The sequence below is a fragment of the Anser anser genome, assembly GCF_964211835.1.
Source record: "Anser anser genome assembly, chromosome: 5".
Taxonomy (NCBI): domain Eukaryota; kingdom Metazoa; phylum Chordata; class Aves; order Anseriformes; family Anatidae; genus Anser; species Anser anser.
The window spans coordinates 13,391,617-13,418,940 of record NC_139725.1 but is presented as its reverse complement, the minus strand read 5'-3'; the positions used below and the strand labels follow the sequence as shown (position 1 = coordinate 13,418,940).

Genomic DNA, 27,324 nt, shown 5'->3' with positions numbered 1-27,324 from the left:
AGGAAATGGAAGTGGAACGATATAAAAACTCCAAGTAAATACTGCTGGGATTATGGATATTTGGATAAATTGGGTTAAGCTTCTTGAAGGAAGTCAAAAGTAACTACTAACCAGTCTGTAAAATTAATAAGGGAATAGACAACTGCACAAGCCAATAGCAAAAAAATGAGTAATTTTGTGCAAACGTCATTTAAAAACCAACACGTTGGAAGAGGATGTGATTGCTAAATGTAATACGTTAGCAGCCCACCTTCCACTGTCTATATTGCTTTTCTCCCTGTTTGCAAGATGACTGATTGTATCTATGTAAGTACTGATTAAACTGTAGAGGTTTTTTATCTACAACTAGCACACAATTCTGCAAAATTGTCAGAACAAAAGAAAAAATGTATTGGGCAACGGTGGAGACAGCTGGTGGTTGCTGGGGCTGAAATCTTCCACATAACCACAGCACTGTGAAAGCAATGGCAAAAACTTGCTCCAGACTTTGTCATTACTGTTCCTCTACCTTGATCTGCATGGGCTAACTGCAGGTGAAAAACATACCTATAAACCTTGCCTCTTCTTTCCTTAATGTCTTGGTTAACAAATGTGCCATTGATACTACTTCCAGTCTCTAGCTACTAGAAGATGCATTGGTTAATCATATGCCAAGACAAATATGCACCCTCAAGTAATCTAACCTGCTGGAAGAAAATGAAGCAGTTGAGAAGGTACTGCGATATTTTCCAGCAGGGTAAAGGAGCCACTCCTAGCTGTTGGCAAAAATCACTCAGAGAAAAGGAGGGTTTCCTTTTAATCTTGCACATATCTTCTCTATCAGCACTTTCTGTGATTCTCCTGCTCTGTAGAATCTCACGTTCAGCTCCAAACAAGATCCCCTAATTATTTTCTGATAGCCACCATCATCAGAACAGTGAATCTCTTTAAGGCTAATTTTCTCCTTTGCAATATATTTCGCTTTCCCAGAAACATAAAAGAGGCCTGGAACTTGCACTTCAGCTAGCTGATGACGGAGACGCAATTGAACAATAACATTTGCTTCCTTAGCACGATGCAGGACATTTCAGAAATCCATCCTCCCTTTCTCCTCCCTCCTCTGTTCAGTCCTCTTGATCCCCTTCCAGCACTGCGGCAGGCTGCATCCAGAGCCCCAGCAGTACGGGGCAGGCTGCTCTTGGCCCGCTGCATTCTGCAGCAGCTGCAGAAGAAAGCCTTGTTTGCCCAACACAGCAGCTGGCCAGGTTGTGCTCATTCATAAACGCAAACCCCACCACAGCCCAGCTGTGGGGCTGAGAAAAGCTGGGTAGTGTTCTTGTGGTCAGACCCGCAGCACCCGTAGTCTCTTGCTGCAGCATGTAGGTTGTCAAAGCACTGAACGCCAGGGCTTTGGCCAAGTGCATCTGATCAGGCAAAGACACCAGCATTGCATCTCCCTGCTATCTGCCTCCTGCAGAAATGCTGAGATTAGCTGCAGGTGCAGCATTTGTATTGGGAAAAATTCTTCTTAACCTTTGTCTCATTGACATTGATGTTGTGCTAGAAAAATATTATTTTTCACTTGAATTCTAAAAAAAAAAGAAATCAGGAAAAGATTCCTGAAGAAGCACAGGTACTCCTTTATTTTAAAAATCTGTAAGAACAGAAAGTTCTTACTCGTTGGAACAAGCGCTTTTTCTAGATGAAAGTGTTGTCTGTTTTTATTACTACTTTCATTATGATGCAAACAGAAGATACTCTGATCTAGAGAGCAGATAAAATATTTCAACTATTACTAAGTAGCAACCTCAACTCATTATTTTTGAAATAAATACAGATCTTTAGCCTTTAGATCTTTTACAGATCATTGCACATAGCAGTAATAACACAAGAGGTTCACTAGTAGTTAAAGTCTAGGAAATAACAGAAGTATTAAAATAAAAATATCCATTGCTAAATGAAATTCCCAAATTCTGCAATAACCTTACGCAGAAGTAGCTTTCATTTCAATACATTTTCCTGAGGAGTACTCACTGAAATTTTTAAGTTCACCGAAAATGTTCTTTTGAAACACTTTTCTGCCAAGCTGTTTTAACTACAATTTCCGGCCAATTCTATACTTTTGACTTCTCTGGTATTTTTCTTCCACAGTTTCTTATCTGAAATGTTATATCCTGGAAGGAATGGGAAATCCCCACTCAGCTTTCTAGTTGTACCAAAATTGGCTGTCCCGGGCACGTCACTAGAAGGTCAACAGCTTTTCTTTGCCTCTTAAAGGCAAGCGACCATTAGGAACTCATCTCATGCCAAGTTTAAATCCAGAAACTGGGGAGCACCTACAACCCACAGACCTATCTGGGAAGCTGGTGAACTCCCAGCCCTAGTTTCTGTAGCAATTCTTCTCCTCACCGTTTGAAGTATGCCTGCATGCTGCCTTTAGCACCCACCTTACAGATAGATGGCTGGACTGGAAGTAAAGAGAGGCATGGAGTAGTTACCCCTCAGAGGTGGTGAGCAACACTCTAGAAGTGCCAATATTAGTGTTCTCATCAGAGGAAGACTTCCAAGCTCGGTATCCTTTGCAGCTAGACTAGAGATGCAGTCTTCATATTGCCTTAAAAAACTGCACACAAGCTGACCAAACAGTAAACAGTCTAAACATCACGACATGTGGCAGACAACGTGGAGTGCTTGACTGGGATTCAGGTGACCTACCCCTGCCTACCTGCATCCATCTTCCTGTCTCTTAATACCTGGTCAATGCTGGACATCAGAAAACCAAACAAGCTCCAGGCGTATCTGAGCTCTAGGCACTGTCTCCACCGTGGGACAACTCAGGCTTCTGATCCCTGATAGTCCGACTGTCCCTTGAGCAGGGCAAAACTTTCTTTACAAAACAAAATTTAAATTGAAAAATTATCATTCACTAATCACCAAATAGGCTCTATAGATATTTACCAGTCCATGTCCGAATTCCTGGAGGTCTTCAAGCAGCCTCAGTGCTCCCAGACCCCCAGCTACCGAAGCAGCAAGCCTTGCTGGGGCTTGACAAAGCATGAAAAGCCTGAAAGCAAGTCTCAGGGGCTGGGTCCTAGGTTTCACAGCAGTCTCACAGGGCAGATTAGAGAAAGCTGGTCCTGTGGACTCCTGGTCTACCTGGAGAGTCATATGAACCAGTAGGGAAGCCCTATGGTCTTCAGCCCTGGGCTATTTGCAGGGAAGACAAGCCACAGCCTCAGCTGCCTTAGCAGCAGCTGAGTAGAACTGACCCTTCTTTGTCCCTTACAGACAACTGGATCTCTGAAGGTTTTCAGCAGCCTTTCTTCTTCAACTGGGATATGTCTCTCTGAATTTTTCTATGTTTTGAGTAACTAAGCTGACAAAACTAGTTTATAGTTTTAACCAAGCCTCACTCCAAGGCAAAAGTACGCTACTTTAATCCCAAGAGAACAAGGGACTCATTCACTGGGTGACAGAAGACTGTGTGTATGGCTGCTCTTTTATCATTTTAAGGCAGGTTCTCTTGCCTTCATAAAGATCACTGCAGCTTCTGTTTAACGTAATGACCTTTACAGCAACAACGGCAGAATTGCACAAGGTCACAGAGGCGTTCTTGCCTTTAACTGTTCTGGGAAAGTCTTGCAATAGACAGACTTGCCGATAAGAAAAAGCAAGACACTGCAAAGTAGTATCAGCATCATAAAATTCACCGTTTTGTGTCCTCAAAGCTATGTTAATTCACTAAGCTGCGTTTTCACCAACTAGGGAAAACATTATCCTGACTACAAGAAGAAACTGAAGTCACAAGCAGAACTGAAAGAACCTTTTCCACAGGAAGTCTGGGGAAAAAAAATGACTGGATGTCCTGGGTCCAGGGTTTTTATCATCAGCTAGGACACCACTAGTCTGGAAGCTTACAGCATTTACACTAACATTGTATATTGTTCTACTACAGCATCACTTAACGACAGTCAGGATTTTTGAGAGACTCTGAATGCAGCAGCATTAGACCACCTATCTGAATATCTTCCCCACACCTCTGAAACACATTTTCTTTTTGATAATTTCTCATTCACTGGGTAATTGTTTTCCATGGTATTTCACGTGGAAGAACATGAAGAACAAAGCCTCGCATTTAAGACAGGCAATTATTCTTTATATATCTCAGAAGTAATAACTTCATACTTCATAGAATCAGAGTGAAGTCTCCCTCCTTGGAGATCTTCAAAAGGCACCTGGACACGGCCCTGGGCAGCCTGCTCCGGGTGGCCCTGCTTGAGCAGGGGTTGGACCAGGTGGCCTCCAGAGGTCCCTGCCAGCCTCGGCCGTTCTGTGGTCCTGTGGACCAGCAGTTCCTGATGGTTCAAGTCTTCGCTATGTAGGGCCGGTAGTAATGCAACTCCAGAGTCTCCCTGCTAGTATTCCAGTTCCTGAAGCTGAAGTCTGAGTCATACTTTCTTCTGTAAACAGTGCCTTGGTCATCCACAGGGATTCACTTCACGAGAGAGAGGTTGCTTTGTTACTTGCCTTTCTTCTGGGATGGGGTGTTGCCTTACGGACGGAAGACCTACCAAAGAATGCCCTCCTCATTTGCTCTAGCCCTGGCCCCAATCAAGTCCCAAATACTGCAGCATTGCTCTTGCTTTCGTGCCCTGAAAGGCGGTGAATTGATGTAATTCATGCTGCAGTCACTTCCTCTCCTGGGCGAGGTTTTACTGCCTTGGCCTTGCCTACAGTTTATGTTGACAGAAGCTGACTTAAACGAGGATTAAATATAGTTGTGCCCCAGCATGACTACTCACACATACAAGGAAGGTGATGAAAAATAAATGAAGTTATTTTACTTTTTAATATGTTTAAAAGTTGTCTCCTACTGTTATTCCCATTTTCAGAATTTGACTGAGCTCTGGGAGATAATTCTCTCCACTGCTTTGCATTTTTACAGGGGAAAATGCTACCATCATTATAAGGTAGGATTCTGCAACTCCCAGTTTCCACAGATGAGAATACAAAGGCGTTGATGAGATTTAGATACAGGCTGCGAGATTTTTAACTGAAGTCAAACGAACTCTGCTGATTTACCCAAACCGATTACCTGGATTTGGTCTTTACTAGAAGCTTCATGTGTTTCCAGTTTGAACTTCCAAAGAAATCTGACACTAACTGACCAGCATTTCCACAGCCGCATAACAAAGCAGATTGCACTTCTCATTTGAAGTCATATTTGGTTAAGAAAAGCAAATTCTTTGTTTATACAAGCGACCCTAAACAAGCACAGTGCATATCAAAGAAAATTATGAATGGATTTTGCCACTTATCCGTTCAACAGCCACTTGAAGACAGAATCATGTTTAACTACCACTACACTGATTACTGATTAATGCTAAATATTTTCATTTCAGCCTTCTGGGTACTTTTGATGGTCTTTGTCAACTGTGATTAACCAGGTATTTGTTCCAAACTACTACATACCAATGAAGTCAAGTGCTTCCTGCTCATACACACTTAGATTTCTGAAGCCCTTTTTTCCTGTCAGTGTTCCCAAATCCTACTTAAACAAGGCTTCACCACTACATCATGGGGAACGATTCACAAAAATAATTTCATTCTCTGTACAAAATGGAGCTCAGTAAATTCTCAGGTAAACAGCAGGGCTTAATTCTAATCTCACATAGACAGGCATTTTGTTTTGCTTTTCTTGATCTTGTCCCGTTTTGTTTCTTTAGCTGGGGAGAGGCTGCCTGAAAACTTGGCACTACCTCACCATGGGTTGTATCAAAATACAACTACAAAACAATACAGACTTATTCCAAAACATTAAGAACGTGAAAATAGCATCAAAAACACTGATAACAGGAAAACCCCAGACAGCTTATCTACTTGGCAAAAAAAAAAAAAATTCTGTAGGTGGGGAAGAAGTCAAAGAGGTTATGAGTCTGAGTGATTCAAACAAACGTCTCCAAACAACCACACCGCACTTGAAGAACAAGAATGGGGTATTCGAAAAGCAAGGCTATTGACAACTCCAGAACATTTCAGGGTATAAACTCTTGCAAACAAGTATATCAGGAAGGTTTCCTTTGCTGGAAGAGCCAGGCTGAAACAGATATCAAAATGTCCCAAATCTAGTATAATGAAGGAGGTACTGAGTGACCTCAGCAAGACAATGAAATCATTAAAAACAGGAGACTATTGAACAAATGGATATCTGGTAAATGCTGTAAAATGTCTGAGATCAGCTCATCTAGCTTATCCCAGAAAAAGAAGTAGAAGTATACAAAATTGTATGGGAGAACAAGATAAAAATGACCCTTATTATCTCCATGGTTTGATTTAGTTATTAAATCATTATCCTTAAAATTCAGGGATACTGAATGAAAAAGGGAATAAGCACAAGGAGCACACTTAGAAGGTTGTAAGCAAGAGCTGAACAAAAAAAACCACCATGAAATGTAGATGACAGTACTGTAATCTTGAGTCCATGAAACATTTAAAAAAGAGCAAACAACTTGCTTAACATAGTGGATAACAAAATGAAATATTTAAACAGTAACTCACTGTTTATTGTGAAGACTGACTTAAATGAAATATTAAGCCATTAATCAGAACCCTATGAGGTAGCTCAGGCAGGTGGAATTGTCTTATAAAATACAGAAACTTTAAAATTATCTTCCTGCCCTGCTCTGGTCAAAAAAATCAAGCCAAGCTAGTAAGTAGGAAAAAAAATGTCAAAAAGATCCCAGAGGCCAAGTATCAAACACAGTAACCTAGAATACCCCTAGAAAGGGAGGGGGGACAGGATGGAAAACCTGGTGATAGCATATTTCAAACAGCATGTTCAGAACCCATGTATCAGACCCACTGTCAGATGGAGCATTAAGAGGCAATTATGACTGGTTCATAAAATGGCAAAAGAATTCTTATTATAGTATCTACAAGAGTTATTCTCCAAGATTCTGGCACCCGCTAAATATCATCTGGTAATTAAAACCGTATTTACTAATTGGTCACAGAAGAGAGAAGCTATTGAGTTAAAAGAAAAAAAAATCAGACTTAAGAAATGTATCTTAATCAGAATGAAAATAAAAATACTTTTATATCTTGATTGAAAGAAACCATAGTAAATAGATGATTTCTTACCAGAGAGCAGGGGAAAGGCAAAGGAAGGAGAAAGGGGGAGGTTCGATATAAATTTATACTGTTTGCTTATGTTATTTATAATATTCCCAGACAAGAAACAAACTATGCTAGCTTCATTAGAAAGTATAATGCAGAGGCTGAAGTTTCCATGATCAAGATTATGTCAAGAATATATGATTCATAGCAGTTTTAAAAGGACAAACTGCATAAAAACTATTAAGTTATTTAGTCTAGACTGTAAATATGAAATAACTGCAGAAGACTGAGATGAGATCATGCAGAAGATAAATACTTGCTCCCAAAGTAACCAGCACATGAGGATCCAGTACTGTCTAGCTTACAGAATATGTATTTCTCCATCGTTATCTCACAAAATACATAATATTGCCCCAGATGTCTATATGAAATGCAAAACAGTCTGGCCTCCCTTCATATGGACAATATGGGAATACTAGATGGTAAAAATATTTCAAGGTGGATTTTCAAAAGCGATAACAAAGCTAGAGACGGAACTTGAACAGGACTTATAGACATGTGTATTGGGATTCCAGAAGATTTAAGATGGGCATAAGAAAGCTACTCATGTAGTTGCTCTTTGTAGGATAAAAAAGCAATCTTAAAACCATGGACCCAGGCAACAGCTCCCACTATCTATCACTGGAAAAAAATATTAGTATAGTATTTAATAACAGAAGAGCGGACACATTCTGCAAGAATAGTGACAGGCAAACTCACAAAAATGGACAAGAATGGTCGTATACCTTGCAAAGACAACAAAGCAGAAATACGAAGCTTATGGAGAAGCTTTGATAGAGATGATATAATCTTGTGAAACAAAAAGAAGCAAAGAACCTTCCCAGGGAAAAATAATTGAATTGGATAGTCTTCCTCTAATTTTCTATACTGCCTCTCTTCCAAAGCATTTTCACCTCCTCCACAGTAGCAAGCAGTCAGCTCCACAATAAAGGTCTCATATCCATATCAAGTTATGGTTGTATTTATATCATTTGAAAACAGAGGACAGCTATGCACAATAAGCAGTTACATATTCTTAATCATGTATAAAGCTATATCTTAACTGCCACCATAACTGAAATGTTTTATTGCAAGTGGCTAAAAATATGCATATATTAATTACAAAAATCTCTTATTTTAATTTCACAATGAGAACATTCTTTTCTTAGTTTCTCTGTTTCTTTTTCTCACTTAAGTGCTTCAATTTGCAAAGGACCGATAAATTAGTCAAAACAATCAACAGCTAATGTGCAGAGATACAAAGAATTTGTTTATTGGAGCAGATCAAAACCAGCTTCCATCCTTCAGCACCTTGGCTACTGAGATTAAATTTAGGTCTGCATTGTCATATGGGTGAAACTGTTCAGAGCCACCACATCCTCATATATTCTGAGATTTGCACATGTAAATTGTAGCTGTATTCATGCTTTCAAAGTAGTTAGTACAGTCAAGTCAGTAAAAGTGCTGTAGTTATGTAAGAAATACAGATGTTGAATGAAAATAAGGAAGCAGACACAGCCCGGCCAAAAAGCTAGACACATGCCAGGAGAAAGAGGACTCTAATTTTTGTAACTACAAAGCACATTTGACAGAAACTCTTGCTGTTGTTTGTAGAAGTTCTCCTCATTTAAGAGCCATCCTATCCCAGCTTCAATCTTGCCTTGTTTGAATAAAGAGAGGCAGAAGTCCAGACTGGGTTGCAGTGACGGCAGAAGTGAGTGGAAGCCCTTTGCACCAAATGCAGTCTTTCTACCTGCGAATTTGCTTCTCAAAGGCATGAGGAGGAATTACAACAGGTGAGGCAGCTCTGCCCTCCAGCTCTGGCCCACGCAGTAAATGACATCCCATTACTATGTTTCCAAAACCTTGTCATCAGTGAAACAAGGAGTTTGTATCCTATGCACATTTGGAGTTTAGTTTTCTACATGAGAACAAACTGCACTGGGAATAGCAAAATCCCACACAGTATTGATGTAACCTTCCAAATATCTCCTGCTTTTGCAGTCTACAAACAAAGCATCAATACCAGCAGCTTTTAAATGCCTCTTTTCACACTAAAAGAAAACAAGAAAAAGTAGTGATACAGTCTGAGACTAGGCAACAAAATATTTATCAGTTCCAGAGTTTCCATATCTTGAAGTATTCTATGTTTCAAAGCACTGCTGAAGAAGCAATATTAATGGTAAAGCAAAAAACGCACTTCAGTTCAATAAATGGTTCCAAATTAAATGGGAAATAGTTTATGTTCTCTTTTCTGCGGTTTCTTTCTGGTCAAGAGAGGCCAAATGCCCTTGACCTGAAGACTCCAGCCCATACTTGTTCCCACTCCCAGCCTCTGCTGAAGAACTGCTCTATCACCTCCAGCAAGCCACTTCCCCTCTTTGTGTCCCCAATTTCTTGTCTGTGCCTAAGGGGCAATATCACAGTTGTACCCAACTTTGTACAATTTATCACATTCTGAATTGTAAGGCAGAGATTGAGTCTTACAGCTTGTTCAGGTAGAGACAAAAGCAATCTTCCTTTTCTTTTGCTGCTATTCAGAGAATTGTGTTGCTTTCTGTACCTCTGTGTCTGTGCTGAGACCGTGAGCTGCAAGTGCCAATGGTGCAGGATGAAAGCCCATCTCTTACTATCACCTAGAGTCGTATTATACTCTCTGTCCCCCTCTTTCTCTCTCCCCATCTCTCACACACACACACTACACCAGCTGCTGCACCACTCTGACAGCCAAAGTCCAAAAAAAGCTTCCAAATTCTTTGGGGATTATCTGAACAGTATCTTGTGAAAGCTTCATTTCAGTATTTTTATTACGAGCACAAGGATTTATGACTGCATCAGCTGCAAGTTACCTACTCTATGGCCTCTTAAAAATATAAAAGGAATCAAAAAGGTTTTCAAGCTCACCATCCCGCAGGCGCAGCACATTCCCCACCTCAGCACAGAACTGATCTGCATCGAGCAACATGATGTGCTATGAAGTCATGAAAGCTGCATGTCTCCCATCCAAGGGATCCAACCAAGTAAAATAGCTACGGAAACTTACTGCAAGCAGTAAACCAGTATCATTACCCCCTATGTCATATTACATGGCATTGACACTGCAAACTATGCTTTAAAAAACAGCCCTGCACTACCACCTGGAGAGTGTCAGTATCCTTCCTGCTCAGGTCTACTATTTCAGCGTTCAGCGAAGGAGTCCAGTGTCAGTGTCAATCCTCCACCCTGTCATCCTCAGCTCTTGGACTACACACCATCTACAAGTATCTTTCAATAAAGCTACCAATAATCCTATTTTATGCACATTTTCACTGGGTAATATGTTTGCGTTTGTACACATATAATCTCTACAAACAGGCACAGATTTTTTTTTTTTTTTGGTCTGGTTTCAGAATCTAGGCATCACACTGCATCGTTTGAGAAAAGGCAGGCTAAGGCAACAGACCCTGATTTCAGAATGAAAGAGAAGATTGTGATAAACATAACTTTGGGACAAATTCATTCCATATTCTCAGTCTGGTCCCAAAGCATGTCCTCTTTCCCATGTATGAGGTCTTTAACCCTCTTGTGTAACTTTTTTTTTCACGGCTGAAGAATGACATCATTTACACACTTCTTCTTGCAGACCCACTGTGGTGTTTTATCAGCTGATGTCCACATCAGCCCCTTTGTCCTAGAAAGCTTCTACAATACTACCAGCTAAGACAACAGAGAGCAGGTCATTGTGGACCTGAATAAGACATCACCTTTCATCAAAACAGAGAGGAAAGGAGATCATACTTGAAGACACTTTAATATTAGAGTTTAGCATCAGCAAAGAAAGCATGAATCCTCCTGAACTAAAGGTTAAGTGGAACATTTGGGGAATAGGCACCCTCAAACAAAAAGATTGTACTAGGGCTGCTAACTCTTCAAATTGTTTTCTTTCCAGTATTTATCTTTTTGGGCCCATCATCAATTGTCTTCATAGGTTCAGCTTCACCCAAATACCCTTCATCTACAATCTACCCTTTTAGCAGGAAAAGGCTACCCAGAATATAACAGTGTACAGGAGAAAAAATAGTGACTGTAGAACACCTGTTTATCTTGTAGCTGCTTGAGAAAAGCACATATGATCTTCTTTCGCTTCACCTACAAAGAGAAAGTAGCTTTTGCAGAGAATAACTATGGCCTAGTATTTCTGCTGTGTATTTCCTTACAGCAGTAATTCCTCAAAAGACTGCCTGCTCAGAGAAGCAAGGCCTTTGTTGATATGGAGAGCTGAACCAAATTCATACACAGCTTAGAAAGGTCTAGAATAACCTCTAATATAATTAATTCAGCACACACCTCACGACTATTCTCCAGTGCAGACAGAATAGAAAGCCTTTTCTGACTGCTTCAGGGGAGCCTGAGGCCTCCCCTGACTGCTTCAGGGGAGTTGTTTGACAACAGCCCTTTTACAGGACTGCTATAGGCCTGATATTAAAGATGAGGAGGGAAGTCCCTTCTATCCAATAAATGTTCAAAAATAAAATAGAAAGCAGTTTATATCCTTTTTCCTGGAGTATCATTCTGCTCAGAAAAGGTGGAGTGACCTTGGCAATGAGGCTCCAGACCATACTTGTGAGATCAAGTTTCCATTCCCAGCCTCTGCTGAAGAACCGCAAGACTTCTTGTGTCTCTGCTGTCACACAAAGATTGAATTTCATTAACGGGATACAAACTAAACAGGGTTCAGAAAGCTGCAAAGCAGATCAAAGGGTTAATTCTTCCTTTTAATACTTCAGCATACCCACCACACTGTCTGTAACACAGGGGTTGAGTTTGGGAGTGGTAGGCCGAAAGGCGATAGCAGCAGGCACTCTGAGGAGAGCTGGGCCCGAGCCTGGCTGGTGCCAGACGTGTGATAAAGCACTCACACTGACATACAGCAGAATGCACGAAACACATGAAGGTTTCATTGCCAGAGCATAACATCCTCAAACAGAAATCATAGTTCCCTGAGAACAGCTTTGTTCTGAGAAAAACGAAAATAGCCCCAGTGGGTTTGGGTTACTATGCTGGCACTCCATCAGTGTCTGCAAGATTTCATCCCGTGCAGACAGAACCTGCTGATTACAAGCTTCCTTTCCTTTTACCCTTTTTTTATTTTTTCCTCTTTGTTTGTTGGTTGTTGTTTGGTATTTTTGTGTGTGTGGTTGTGTTTTTTGTTTTTTGTTTTTTTTTTGGGGGGGGGGGGGGGGCAGCGGAGGGAGGGTGTCCCAGTTTGAACCCTCAGTCTCAAAACACTGAGCTGAAGCAAAGTATTTTGCTTTCTCTCAGCACAACATTAAACTCCAAGTCCCTAAACCAGCACAGATTTCTTGCCCACATTCTCCCCTGCAGGCTGGGCTCTCCACCAGCCTACACCTCGGTGAGGCATGGCCACCTCCCTTCTTGCTCTTTGCCATAGTGCAGGTCCTATCAAGCTTGACAGACAAATCCAGGGACTGAAAAGAACTTTCTAAATCCATTTTATTGCTTGAAAAATGTTCAACTGTTTTTTTGTTGTTTTTTTTTTTTGTTTTTTTTTTCCCCCTCAGTAAAAGCTGTCTGCAAAAAGAAACTCTTGGCAAAATCTGTTTGGCTGAAAACCTCTTCCTCCATCAGGTTTTCCTTTCAGACTTCCCATTAATTCATAGTTTTATTTTCTTATGTCTAATGTTAATATAAACCCTGTTTAGATATGGGCCTTAACTGCTAACCTGTGAGAACAGCTGGGGAACAGGCCAGGCCAGAGGGGAATTCTACGTTACCAATACATCAAACTATTGGCACATGCAATATTTAGAGTACTCACACAGTAATCTGGAAACCAGCTTGCAAGCTTCCACCGAGGTTACTGAAAAACTGCTGCTGTGCTTAATGTGTGGTGTACACGGCTGCTGTCCCAGAAGGCAGATGCAAAGGTACCTGCCTTTCTGTCACTGCTGGTTTAGTAGGGGCTGGTGCTGGTCAGGTCAGTGATTTTAAAGCAAAATGAATCTCAGTAATTACACCTGAATTCTATCTGGTAGAGTGCTAGCTGTATTCACCAAAAATGCGAACAGAAAACCAACATGTTCATCTTTCCCACAATACAAAAGTTCTGCAGAAGGTAAGCAACAGACACTACAATGTACTTGGAAAAGGATTTCCTTGAATCACCTGAACTTGGATATTTAAAATAAAAAAAAAATAAATTTTAAAAGTCCAGTAACCAACTGCAACAGCCTTTGTCTGATGATGCACCTTCTGGAAATTTCCATTGGCAGTTATTCTCAGTGTGACCAACACTTTGTCAGGCATCGTGAAGCACTGCACCAGGCGTGCTCTGCTATATGTATTTTACTTTCATTTTCTCTTTGTGAATCCAGCAATCTACATTTGGTAAATTACTGAAATAATGATAATAAGAATAATAAGAATAATCAAAGACTGGGCAAAGCAATGAACTAAGTTAGTTTCATAAGTGCAGGGTTGAGCTTCAGCCAAAAGACTTGCCAAACCGCAATAAATGGTCACTATGGGAACAGATGATGGAAAAGGGATGATAAAGGCTGGACTACCAGTGCAGTTAGGAGACTATTAAATATTAAGTATTACTTTCACAATAGCACCTTTTTATTCAGACATGCCCACAGGCAGCTGGGGCCCCGAATGACGCACACCCATTCTGTAGGGACTGGAAGCCAGCAGACTCCAGCCCACAGGACAGGACACGCTCTGCTGCTCTGCCGCTCTCACAGGATCCTCCCCCTGAACGTGTACGTGATACCACTTACTGGGCACTGTCTTCTTTGCAAACTACATGTGAGAAACACAGTGGATGTTGCTATCCGAAGTACAGGTTTGTGGTTTTGTTTCATTGGTAGCAGATGCCAGTTTTCATTCAACCTGATGTTTTTAAAATACGTAAAACAATGAGCTATCCTACATCAGAATCGTTTTTTAAACAATCACTTCCACCCACTGAGCCCTCACAATCCTGTAATAGGAAAATGACATTTAGAAAACAACCTACCTTTGGTTGATGATACATTTAAAGCCAAGTACAGGCAATGAAAGTCTCTGTCATTTTAGCCAAACTACTGTCTCTGCAGGTTCTGTTCTGCACAAAATAGGATCTGGTTCTGAAATTAAAGGCTCTGGCTGAGTGCATGAGCTTACACTTAGGCAGGGGAATCAAAGGCAGATAATCTCCTTTCTAGCTTTTAACCCTGGAGTGAGCAGGGGTCAGCTCCAGCTTGAAAAGCTTCAGGGCACTCTGTCTACAGACACCTTTCAAACAATTTTTCTAACCTGGGACTGCTAGGTTGCATTGTATCCTAGCTCCCCCCAGTACCATCTCCAATATATTCCTCAAATTACTATGTCTCTTGTGCTTACCCAAGCAACCATGGCACATGAACCACAGCCGGCTGTAAAGCGGGTGTGGGGAGCGCTTCCATCTCACTGCCCTTGTTCAAAGGGATGTTACTGGGGACTGACAATCTGGCCCTTCGTTTTCTGTTGTAATTCACTTTTCAAATACTGTATTTCCAAGTGGAAAGATTTCTTACCTAGACAACCTTCATGCTGCTGGGATCAAACAACCAGGGATCAGAAGAAGAGCTTCTTACCATAAGAAGGGCTTAGCTTAAGCACAGCATCTTATCGTGCCCCAAACTGTGCTGGGCATCTTACAGGACTGACCTCATGCACCAGAGGCTACAGCTGCGTATCTCACCAGGTACAGCAAAGAGGCAGGAAGCAGGGGGGAGGAAGTAAGGCAGGAAACAACACTGAAGCCATGAGTGCACAGCAGGGTTCGGTGTTCCCAACAAACTGCAACAGAGCTCTGGTTGCTGCCTGGTTGTGGCAGATATGTCAAGTTTAAAATGAGCTACGCTGGGTGCAGCTAGCAGTGGAGGTCAGAATGGGCACAAAACCCGGCTGAAGGAGCTGAAGAAAATGAGCTCATGCTGGGCTCCCAGCGGCACCGGACTGATGGCAAAGTGCAGCATTTCAAAACCAGCCAGGATGTACCTCTGAACCTGTCACGAGTTTGAGAGCAATGCAGATACATCCTGGCTGGGGTACACCCAACAGACAACAAGACCCTCTCTTACATGCAGGCACACACACAAGATTTGAGAAATTGTCCTCTTCCTTCCTGAGTCACCCCACCCCACATGCCCCACAAGACATACTGCTTGCACAAGTCTGTCTGGAAGCTGAAGTTTTCCTTCTGTGTTTTCAGAGAGGTATCCCTGGGACCAGAGTGCCTCGCAGGCATTAAGAAAAAAAAATTAGAAAAGACTAAGCAGGATTTAGTAGTCAGGGCACAGATCTATACCACTCGCAGTTCCAGTGTTAGTCCAGTTGTTCTGAACTGAAAATCTCAGCATTTGTTGGGGAGCATACACATACATTCAGAAGCTTGCTAAAGGGGACCTGGGGACCTCATACTGGGTACCAGCAAACCTGGCAGGTTGTTTGTGCCTTCATGGAAAGCCATCTGCCAGAGGGGTACAGTGAAAGTCTGGGAACCCCTTATTCGCTTGAGCTATCTGAGCAAGGGCAGTAGGTTATTTCTCCAACATTAAATCAGGGCAAATGGAAATTATGCAAATAACGTCATCATTATCTTGGACTGTGAGGAAAAAAAAAATTGTGTCAAAGCCAACAAAACCTATGTACCTAGTGTGGGTCCGTACATCTATATGAGGGGCTTCTAAATAAAAGTAGCAAGGTTTCCATAGAGTAGACTTCTCAAAAAAAATGAAAGCAGCCAAAACCAATAGCACAGTACTCACATCTTGTTCATGAAGTATTCACATCTGAGTATTTCCTCACAGCTACTGCATAACCAGTGAAAGTATTCTGTGAGATTCCCAAGCAATAGGACTAGTGGCCTTTCACTGATTTATCCTGCAGGGGTTTTAAAGACACTATCAAAGAATCATAAAAATTACAAGCCCTATTAATTAACATCCTGCCTATACGTCTGCCAAAGCCCAAATTAACATTCATATACGGTTCATTTAGAGTTCTGGGGGGTTTATTCCAATTCTGAGCTGCATCTATAGCATTTCAGCCATCAGCCGAAAACAGTAGAAGACATTCAAACTCAAGAGCAGCTATGCCTCTTTCCATGATATCCCCATTTTGTTCCTGGGCCCTCTTCCTTTCTGTTACAATCTATACAAAACCAGGATCTGCTTAGCAGTTCGTCTGCTCCTGCTGCGTAACCCTCTGCAACACAACTCCTGGCAGGAAGGTTCTGGCAGTGGGTAGTGCCCAGTGGCAGGAATGAATGCACTTGAACAGAACATTTTATTTCCATGCAAATTTCTTCTAGAAAGACAGAGGAATGCTGAGAAATCAGCAGAATGTCTTTTCAATACAACCACAGAATTTGCAGGCAGTCTCCCAAATCCATCCACCCAGCTCTGCCACAGCACTTTCGACCATTTAAACTTCTCCTTATCTCAGGCTTCTCAGCTGCGAAGCAGGGACGAAGTATTCACAACAAGGGTGTTTTGTTTCCACCTCAAGACCAGGCTCATAACTTGGGCACTGCCAAAGCATTTTCAGACTCCCAGAGCTAGGTTTAAAAGTTATTAAACACAGAAGACAGACGAATTCCTTCACAGAATATGCTTCCAGCAGGGCTCAGTGTTTTCTTAAAGGGTCTTTGTATGGTAATGTGACATTTTGCAGCCTGCATGTAGGCAATTATCTTTGAAAGAAAAATGACCAATTCTTTTATTCTTTTTTTTTTTTTTTTTTTGAGAGAGAGAGAGGAAGCTTTGATTAAACCATGTTTCTGGGGGAGCTGATATGCAAGGACTGCAAGGACTGCATGTGGGTACAAAGCTCAGTCAAGAGCTGGAGCTGTTGTTGAAGGCTCTAGAATTAAGAGGTTTCAGGAGGCCTTAGCTAGAGGCATTCAGACAGCATCAGACTCTGAAACCAACTGGAACCAGTGTAGGCTGTTGTGTCTGTAACTTATTATTAGTATCTCCTAGAAGGTCTTCCACAACTAGGCTGCTGCACTCCATCATAATTCTATGCAAACGACAAGAAAAGAGCAATTAAAAGCCTCATTGGTGCTGCATCTCAAAAGTGTTTTGACTACTGTGTAAACAGGACATACAGTATTAAACCTTAATAATAGCTGGTTATACTGGTATGTGTGCAAATTTTCAAAATTCTCACTGACCTCAGAAAGAAGCTGTTATTACTTGCTCCTACAGCAAGGAAGTCAGTGGAGTTTTTACCACAACTACAGTGGGAACAGCAACAGGTCTTACAAGCAGAGGCTTTGAAACCACATTTCAAAACATGCCAGTCATCTGCATCCGCATGGCACCTTTGCTGCATGAGCAGAAATGCTACTTCTGCTTCAGCTCACCACCAGCACCAAAAGGTACGCTGGCTGTCGCGCATACAGCATTTCCATTTGCTGTGTGAACGGTGTCATTGCTCACTCGGGCTACAGGTGATCAGCTGCACTCCTCGATCACAAAGAACCAACTAAACAGGACTCAGGGATGCTTGTAGCTGGTAACGTCCAAGCCAGGAACACACAGACAGTATTCACAACCATTCCTACCGAACCCATTCGTTTTTCCACCTACATTCCTTCAGCTACAATTTGACACCCATCTACCACTCCAGCATTCCAGTTACACCAACAAAAGAATAAATTTAGGTCCCTTCAAACACTTCCTTTAACCACTCCCTCCTTCCATACTCTCTCTCCCACATAACAGCCATACATTTACGGATCTACGGTTGAAAGCTCTCACCGCAGGGATAAGGAGGCAGGAAGACAGGTTGGGCAGCAGACTGAGCAGACACAAATGCAAATGACTTCAGGATTCAGCATTTCACTGTCTGTGCTGGAAGACAGTGCTTTTCAAGTAATGTTTTCTCCATCTGCTTCCCTTGCCGTAAAGTCCAGGAACTTTGAAAAATAACAGAGGCTTCACTTGAAAACACAGAAAACAACAAGCAGTCCCTTTTTGAGATTTAGGCAAAAACCACGTGAATATAAATTGCAACCAGACATTTGTAAATTAAAGGTGACTAAGAGAAGGGAAAAAAAAAAAAAAAGAAAACCAAGTTTTTTAAAGAAGTTATTTTTCATTCAGAGCGAAAATGCAGCCTGTTTCTGGGCAGCTTTCACGAACCTCTGATTGTACGTAATAAGCAGAGTCGAGTACAATAAGGTATTAATTCCTTCTCCTTCCACCTTGTTCAGTGGTTTTTAGCCCTGGACCTGAAGACAGAACGTAAGCCAGAAAACAACCAGTTGGTGGACCAGGCCCAGTACCACTCCTCCTCCTCCTCTGTCAATAAAGTAAGCTACTCAGCTTTATTATGCAACAGTTTGCCTCTTCCTGAGCATCTGAAGGGCAAACCAGGTTGACAGAACAAGGACTCCAGTGGGGAGCAGCAGCCTGCTTACACAATTTCCCATTACCAGAGAATCTGTCAGAGCAGTGAGGTGTTTATTCTACTGGGAAGCAAATTGGGTCTGGTGATGCTCAAACCTTCCAGCTGAATCATCCCTAACATAAGAAACCTATTCCCCCAGCGGCTTTGTTTTTTTGGCAAAAAAAAAAAAATTCTCTTGGAAACCAGGTTTCAGTGGTTCCACTGCTGCTGGAAACACTCATTTGACCTTTGAATGTCAGGTGAGAGATAAAAAGACTGTTAATGCTCCCTATTATTGCAAGAACCATGTAATACAGCTTTCTCATAAGCTGATCACAGTCCATCCTAAAATCATTTATGTTTCTTATCCTACAAGTCCAGTTAAAAGGCTGTCCCAGAATGTCGCTGCTCTGATTGTCAGGAGTCTGAAAATCAGAAGGAAATTCAGTTTTTCTTGGCCAGTTTATATAATTTGCTTTAAAGCCAACACTGTCCTTTAGCTGACAGACCTCTTCTCTCAGTTCTGCTCTCCCCAGACTCCATTAGTGGTTTCCAGAAAACATGCTCCTGGTTTACCAAGGCTAAAACAAACTCTGTTAATCCTCTTTGTATTACAAACTCCACTCCTGTCATCATCTGCTCTGTTCTAATTCCTGTCTCCTGAACCTGCCTGCTCAGAATTCTACACAGCCATGTCTTGTACCATAGCGTCAGTACCTTATTTCTTCTCCGACTTGCTTTGTACAACTCCTAAGATTGCACTCACTTGCTTTTAATGGTTCTGTTACACTGGTAGCTCACAGATATCCATGTCTTTCTCCCCCTTGTCATTTCCAACTCATGAATTCCAAGCATGTCCCAAAACTTCTGGTTATTAATTCCATACATGATCTTTATACTTTGAAATATTAAAAGCCAACCTGTTTCACAGACTCAGACCCTTAACGTCATTTGGTTCTCTCTGCACCACATCCCAGTCTGTCATCCAGTGGTATCTCCCTCCTTCGGCCCACCACAAAGTTTCACCAGCACACTTCCATTTTTCTGCCAACATCATAAGGGAAGCTATAAACTGAATTCGTCCCAGAACTGATCCTTTGGACACTTCATCACTGATCTCCGTCTAAGCTGTTTTTTTCTTCACAATTACTTCTTATCCTAATTTTAATGGCTACACCATCCAGTTAATCAGTCTCCCCCTGTCACAAATTCTTGCATATTCCAAGATTTGTGCCCTTTTCAGTCTTCCCGTTTCAGCCCATGATGAATTACTCCTATATACTAACACTCACAATAGTTTCAGGCTGTATCTCAGAACTACATCGGTCACACTGGCCAGTTTTGCATTAATAGGATCCAGCACAAACTCCTCGCCAGCCACAGATGATAATTAACATTTTCCACCTCCATTGCTATTGATTGTGTAGTACAGGCTAAGAGAACCCTAAGGCTTGCATTCAATGGGACTGATTGTTGTTGGGGAAGAGCATTTCCATCTGAGCACTTCTCTGTAGCTTCATTACTGTCTTATCTAACTTCAGCCAGAGACGGCTGCTCATCTCTTCAGGGCAACCGGAAGCTATGAGATCGTGATGGTTTCAGTTCATATCAGACAATCTAGAACGGAGTGTCATCCATGAAATACTGGGACTTCAACTTTCCTATCTCATCACCTTTCCCGATGGCCCCACACATGTACTGACAGAGAAGCTGAGCTTTCAGGCCTCATGTACGAAAAGAGAGAAAATTTGTATTACTTTCAGCTTTTGAGCTCAAAATCAGAATAGTGTTGTTCCTGCAGCTCTCTTTCTGTGGGGTCTGAGAAAGGACGGCAGGGAAGAGCACACAGGGAGTGTATCTGACTGTCTAAAAAGAAGGGTGAAAGTGAACATGCATAAAGGACATGAGGAATAAGCCAACTAAATAAAAGCAGAATTACTTTCAACATTCTTCAGTATAATTCAATTTTAAGAGTCTTAGGAGGTGCCTACTCGTGATTGTTGTTTTAGCCTCCTAAGCAGAGTAGTGATTTTTGAGGTTATGATACCTGCCACCCCTAAGACCAGTTATCTTGATGAGATAACAAAAAGGTGCCCTTCTCAAAATTTCACAAGATAAGGTGAAGTCAAAAGGCTGATCAGACTACTTTTGATAGCATTATCTTTTAACTAAACACACAAGCATTCCTCTCACAGTAGCTGTTTTAAGGAATTCACACAAAAAGTAGATTTGTAAAAAGGATCTGCCTTTAAAACTTTTGGACAAAAGCTGACGGCACAGAGGCTGAGATTTTCGAGACACTTTTTTCCAATGGTCAGCGTTCATCTCTCTCTCCGAAAATGTTGTTAGCATCCAGCCTCTGCTTCCAACCAGGGAAGCTGACAGCAATCTGCCCTACAAAACAGGAGCTACTCAGGCACTCAGGGGTGATGGGAGAGCATTCCAGTAAACTACCATTTGTACAGGTTTTCAATGATCACCATCATTCATTTGCGATCACAATTAAAAGGTTTTTCCCTTAACAGGAAAACACATGAAAAGATGTTCAGCTTCCCTACCAAACATACTTCTGTAAACAGAGGAAGAATTTTTGAAGTATGTCACTGTAAGACATTTGTGTTGTCCAGTCACCTGCTGCCTCCAAGTTCACTGGCCTTGTCTTTTGGCCTGAGCGGCACTTGTTTGTGACCACTCTTTAAGACAGGATATTGGCCTGTGTGGAATATCGGTCTGACCAGAGCTGGCTCGTTTTGTCTTATTATATTATTACACTCAGCATTTTCTATTCAGACACGTCAGGCTCTATCCCAACAGATACCTGGAGCGGGAACGACATCAGCGCTGGTCGGCTGTAACACACTACATCAGCAAAAAGCCTCCAAGATGAAAGACGGCAAATTCGCAAGCTGGATTTGGTCATGTTGACAGAGCTACACTGATTGTCTGAGAAATTAACGCACTTGCAACTAAAATAAAGCCCTCCAACGTATGTACTGTAGAAAGCGTGATTAATATTTGATGGTTTATTACCATACTTTTGGTAAATTATTCAAAAGCATAGCTCGGCAAAGCACACGGGAAGTCCAGAGTGTCAGGTCAATTAGCTGTTTAAGCATTATGTAGAATTTCAATTATTTGTTTCAAATTACGGAGTATAAATGTTACGATTGGGGAACGAGACAAAGTGAAGTAGGTTAGCTAAATTTTTTTTTTAAATCCATTTAAATATTTGGGGATCAGTACCCCAAGTGACAGACTTCTCCCTGTTGCTACAGGTTTTTTTAGCAACAGTAGTTCTGAAGCAAAAAAAAAAAACTAAGTTGCTGCGTGCTAGCAGAGAAAAACTAAGACATGTAGCCGAGGATTTAATTTCTGCATGCCTTTATCTTGATTAAATAAACAAACTGGCCAGCTATGGACTCCTCTATTAGGGATCAATTAACAACCTCTCCCCAGATTGGTGGGCAGGCTGCGATTTCAGAGCGAGGAAGCCGTCATTTGCTGCTGCGTTCAGCTCCCTGCCACTACGAGATCGTTCTCTCTTGTACTCTTCCAATCGATCCCTCCAGACTACTGAAGCTTTTTAAGTCCCATATATAAGGAACAATGCTTCCCTTTGAAGGCTGCTTAGACATCACAGAGCTCATCAGGAAAGACAGCCAGCCCAATTATTACTCTTCTTAATTAAGTCTAGCTTCTCCCGTACATTTCTCCCACTCTGGAAATAGCTCTAGTCTTTTGAGCAGTATATACATATCATTCCAGTGTGTAAACACCTTCAACATGCTTAGCTCTTAATTACTCCCTCAGTTTCACTATACCCGTGGGTGCTCTGGTATTGGGGCATGAAACGTTTCAGCATTTCAATGTCAAGTTCTGCAATTATTCGCAGTTTTCCTTAATGACTGTTGTGGCAGTCCCCTCATTTTTCCTCAGTCTTTGAGTACTCCTTTGCCAACATATGCACACCTACCCGTGCTGCACTGAGCATTTAACAAGTAATCTTCTTGACCCCAGAGCCAGCACCTCCTCCGGCTTTCTGCTGCTTCTGCAGAGATCAGGGACGGGCAAGCACTAGTCCTATAACCACTCTGTCTGAATGCAATGTAACCAAAATCCGTGCCAGCGCCAAATGGGATGGTGCTGCCCATGTGCATACCACTGAACGCTTATTCCCATTATGTCCCTTGTTTCAGCATCATTGCCCACACAGGTGCACAGTGAGCTACGTCAGGTAACAGGCCTGGCAGGACAAGGCAAGGCAAGGCAGAACAAGGGAAGAGGGGAAAGCACACAGAAGAAAAGAGAGCAGGGAAGGTGGTAGAGGGGAGGGAGGGAAAAGACCTCACCTAGATGACTTTCCTGATTTAGGTTATACAGCCACACAAATAGTGGTGCTTTATCGAGGGAGACAGAGGAAAACTTCCAGAAAGATATGGGGGACGACCTCTCCATGACAGCATGGACCTCTGCTAGCTTGAACAAACTGCACAACCACAGCTCACACGTCACATCCTTCTGGCCAAGGCAGCAACTCCACTGCACAGGAGCATCCTGACTTCATAGCTGAAACAGCTCCCCGTTACCTCAGGGTCGGGAATGAGCAGGCAAACAGATTGACATTTCAAGGAAGCAGAAGATACATTTAAGACAGTTTTGATTACAGAATAAAAACGTTGAAAGAGAGGAAGGGGTACTGCAAATGAGTGCTTTAAGGCACATCAGCATTAAGGCAAGCTGACAGTACCATTCACTGACTAACTAAATAATTTCCAGATATACTTTGAGCAAGGGAAAGCATACAGATTTCACATCATTCTCCATTCCCATTTAAACAGGAAAATTATATCTTGCTCTCCAATGCATTAGGTCCAGACCACAGCTAACGATCAAATTGACAGTGCAATGGTGTGATTAAGTAATTCACATCAGTATTTCTAACACTTCGCATTTCTTCGGTTATTTCAAGAGACTCTCAAACTTCTTCAAATGAGGAACAAGTTATGGTTCACAACAAGCTGATAAAGTACAAACAATCCTATTGCACAGCTGGAAAACAGAAGGACAGAGAGTTACTCGTGTAACCACACAGTGAAGTAGCAGCATCTTGTGAGCTATATATTTATACCAAAATGTAAAATCTTTAATGTCTGATTCACCAACAGCATTAGTGACTGTGGGGCAGACACCACCACTGGCTGTTTCAGTTTTCAGATTGACAGACTTCATGCCACGCTGAAACAGTTCCCTCCATCTGCCACCTCTCAGCCTAACATTTTAAATACTGGCAAGAGAGTATTATCTATGAGGTATACAAAATCACTTTATTATCCAATGTTTATGCTTACCCCAAAGGCAGGACCTAAAGAGACACTTGGTTAGCCACAGAAATGTCACTGAACTACAGAGACTCCCAGGCAATCACTGATTAGTTAGAAGAAAAACACAAAAAGAAAACAGATGTGCTTATGAGAACCTGTATATCTTTCCTTTACTGCTTGCAGAACAGTAGGGCAACCCATACTTCCTTTGGCACACTGCTTTCTGCTTTGCACCACGGCAAGATGTTTGCATTAGTATCTGCTCCTAAGGCAGCTTTTCAAATAGTGGGAACCTGCTGGTATGAGCAGTGAAGCTCAGCTCTGTGGGATCCGTCTGTTTCCAACCTGGTACTAGCTGGAGGTGAATTTATACATTAAAAGACAGTGGTAAACCTCAAGAAGAAGACACTGTACCTGTCAAAATTAATTCTCTTCTGCCTACCATTGCAAATATCCATACAGCTGATGGCTCTGATCAGGTGGGTTGTGGGTTTCAGTTTTTTCCATTGCCTGGGCCTGCAGGAAATTAAGTCTTCTCAAATCATTTAATGACACTGTTTAGTACTTTGAAGGATTCTCCATTCTCCCTTTTGGCACATGCAATGTAACCAACCTTCCCAAGATGCCAATTTAGCAGCCTGGCTGCTATTAGGTAACTATGCTTTACATTTCCTGCCTTACTGACTTTTGGCACCTGGGGCAGCTTCTTTAAGTGAAATGGTTCTTAAAGCACGAGGGAACATGAAACATCCTGTCCGAACGCAAGAGGCAGAGAACCAACAGGTACAAAACCCAGCCTTCGCCTGGCTGTGTAACACAACTCCTGCAATACACACCAGCACGACTGGCCTGGGCCAAGCCACAGCATGTCACACCTCTACAGAAACCACCCTGTGCCAAAAGCGTGGCACGTGCCGCTGAGTAATATCTCTGCAGCCACTGCAGAGGACTGTTTTACCTCTCCCAGAACTTCCAGGCAAGCTTCCTCAAACCTCCCAAAAAGAAGGATGTAACTTCCATGATGTACTTTCTCACATTTATGTTTTCAGTTGATTCTCATTGCTCTACCCTATACAAAAATAGATGTGAAGTTTTTGGGAGACCCGTGTGCAGTATTTCTTGACAATGACTCACTGCATCTCCACAGGGATGTGCATCTTTCCCCACGGAGCCAGAGCATGCTTCACACATAATTTAAAAGCAAGAGATCTTGAGAGTAAATAGGGACAGCAGAAAGAGACTCACATTCTGGAAAAAAAAATCTGTTGGTTTAATCTTACATTTTCTAATTCTGGATGGTTAGCCTTGCAACTCTGAAATTATTTTGCATGGAAAATTGACATTCAAACAAAGATTGCATGTGCACAGATCTCATTGTGAAAAACCAAGCTATGATTTTAAAACAGCCTACCAAAATTCTGAGGGCACTGATGCAAAGGAGCTTGGCTCCAAATCTTCACATGGTTTTAATTTCACAAAAAAATAAAACTGATTATGGGTCTGCAAAAGTCAAAACCACAATCTCCTCTCCAACACAAATTGTTTGGAGTACTTCTCAATGTCCTTAAAGAAAGACTGTCATCTCAGCCTCCAATGAACTGCATGTTGTGAGTTCGGGCACATTTCAGCTATTTCACTGGTTCCTCAGTCTCCTTAGCTAACTTCTGGCTTTGCTGTTATTTTTTTCTCACCATTTTTAAGATGCTCACACAAATGAAAAAGCAATGACTTTTTCAAGTCATAAAGACAATTGACTATATAGGTCAAACAGTAAGGATAATTAGACTTCAAGTGTAACCAAACTGGAAGAGGAAAAGATTTGCGAGAGGGAGTCCTTTTCTGTTATAATCTCTCTCTCGATTTTTGCATTACTGCTAGCATCAGGTGAAAGCATTCAGGTCAAATTTTATAACCAAATCTCCTTTCAGTAGGAAACCCTGGATCACTTTGCTTCCACACAACAGAAAAAAAGTAACAACGTAATGAGCGCTCAGCAGTTCCTCCAGTTTTATACCAGGGGTGTAGGTGGAGAAATGCTGATACATTACAGAGGACCTCCTGGTAGTTTCCCTGCTGGTATGCCCCATTAGGATCGGCATCAGCAGCACATCAGTGGCAAAGCACTCCACAGACACTTGCACTCAAGTTTCTTATTCCATAAATTCCTCCTGGCGCACCTGCAGCAAGTTCTCTGCATTACTAAAATGTCACATACAGCTTTGAAACATCTGTTAAGGACTCTCCCTGACAGGTAGCTTATGCGTTTTTGTTTTTAGCTTCAGGCTACTGCTTGTTGTCCTTCCAAGTTTAGGAACTGTGAGCAAGTCACTTGCATCTGTTATTATGCCTTATCATACAGACATCACTGTAAGCATACGTGATAGTTTACAAAAAATAAACACAACCCTTTCCCCAGAGTTATGAAGCAGATATGCAACATTCTCATTCAGGCATAAATCCACGTATCACAAAGGAATAAAGACAGCAGAGATACACAGAGAGAGAGCTATACAGACAGAAGTATCTCACAGATGTTGAAAGCACTGGGGTAAGGAGGAATTTCAGCACAAAGGCCCGTGTGGGAGAGACACAGTGGGTGCCACTGAGAGACAAGACCATCAAACCCAGCACGTGGAGCTGTGGGCAGAAAGGCATGTGGGCAGAGCTGCTTACAGCCTTGAGGGATAGGACAAGGAACATGAGTTTGATGTGGATTTGCGATAGGATTGATTGAGGTTGCTCTTACAGTTCCTTGACTAACATTTTCAGGCTGCCCTGCCCTCGAACACCTCCCAGACTGCTCAGGGTTGGCGCCCGGTGAGCTCTGAACGCTGCAAAAGGCCATGCAAGGGGAGGCAGCATGGTGACAGGCAGGCAAAACGCCTGATGTTTTACACAGAAACTGCATGGGGAGAGGCTTCCTAAGCGATGTAAGTCAGTCCAGGTGATCTCTGATCTGCTCACATTGTTGTTTCCTAAAAAAGTGAACCTAGACATTGTCCTATAGGTATGTAACAGGAGGGTGAGTAACAGCAGGTTGCTGACCCTCTGGAAACAAGTTTGATAAAGTTCTGGCAATACTTATCTTTCTGTCAGAAGGGTGAGAGACAGGCTGCTGACACACAAAAGTGAGAAACACCCAAGCAAAGGCCAACGGCCACGTCCCTATTGCCGCGCTTACCTTAGGAAGCCTAAGGGCTGCAACATTACGCCCTGCAGCTGTGGCGAGCCGCAGCGCCGCCGGAGAGCTGGCAGCCAGCCGGCGGGGAGCCAGCAGCCGGCGGGGAGCCAGCAGCCGCCCTCTAGCGCCGCTTCCCCGGCCGCCCGGCACCCGGGCCGGAGGCCCAGCGGCGCCCGGCGGTGTCCCCGAGGCCCCCGCCGGTGTCGGGGCGGGCGGGCCCCGGCATGGCGGAGGCGGGCGCCGGCGGCGGCTGCGCGGGATCCC

At 42.4% G+C, this 27,324-nt stretch overlaps 1 protein-coding gene across 2 annotated transcripts in view; it reads right to left on the bottom strand.

The window, feature by feature from the left end:
- Positions 1 to 27,272, bottom strand: part of FUT8 (fucosyltransferase 8) — a 141,118-nt gene extending 113,846 nt beyond the window's left edge. Inside the window, exon 1 of one of the 2 annotated variants that reach the window (XM_083840451.1) lies at positions 27,061 to 27,272. The gene's annotated coding sequence lies outside the window, so the exon portion shown is untranslated. The remainder of the gene's footprint in view (positions 1 to 27,060) is intronic. The other variant, XM_083840453.1, reaches the window with a different exon arrangement.
- Positions 27,273 to 27,324: the final 52 nt, after the last annotated feature.